The following is a 714-nucleotide window of genomic DNA, read 5'->3' as shown; positions in this document are numbered from 1 at the left end:
GGCTTGTACCAGTGTCTCATCGTTGGACTAGCTTTCTTCCCCCAGACTGCACATGCAGATGTTATGCTTGGGGCAAACTTGAAACATTCTCTTCCTCCTGGCTAGCTCTGACAGTCTTCATTATGCTTCTGTAAAACGTTTTACAACCCTGTGTAGTAATCATATGATCCATCTTCAGTAATGAGTAATTTTGCTTGAGACAGAATGGTTCTCTCAGCAGGGCTGACTGTCGCTTTCTGTTGTAGAGGATGAGGGACTCCCTGGGACTATCAGTCAGCTCAGGGTTTTTCCAGAATGTACAAGCTGCTGCAGAACTCACTCAAAAGAGTGTTTCTTTATCCTGCCAAGTACTCCTCTTGATCCAAAATCTGTTAACAATTTAAAAGTCAAATCTGCCTCTAAGATTCTGGTCAGCCATCTCTTTTTGTTACAGTTCCAGTCAGGTGCAAAGACACCTGATCTAACACAGTAGATCTCCTGAGGATGCTCCAAGAGCACAGAGTTTCCAGGTTACCTCTCCAAAGGCTGGTGCATGCAACTCGGCTGCTATCCATCCAATGGCTGCTCTTGGAGGGCAGCAACCTATTTTATATCCATATACACAGCAGCTCATAGCAGGCATCTTGAGACTGCTGTGTAGATCCAGCTCCAGTGGGAGCCACAAGCTTTCAGTCATGTTTTGCCCAGCATTTCTCTTATCTTTTCTTGTTTTTA

This window comes from Mastomys coucha, unplaced genomic scaffold (assembly GCF_008632895.1).
Source record: "Mastomys coucha isolate ucsf_1 unplaced genomic scaffold, UCSF_Mcou_1 pScaffold7, whole genome shotgun sequence".
Taxonomy (NCBI): Eukaryota; Metazoa; Chordata; class Mammalia; order Rodentia; family Muridae; genus Mastomys; species Mastomys coucha.
The sequence above is the reverse complement of the archived record's forward strand: the minus strand, read 5'-3'. Positions refer to the sequence as shown.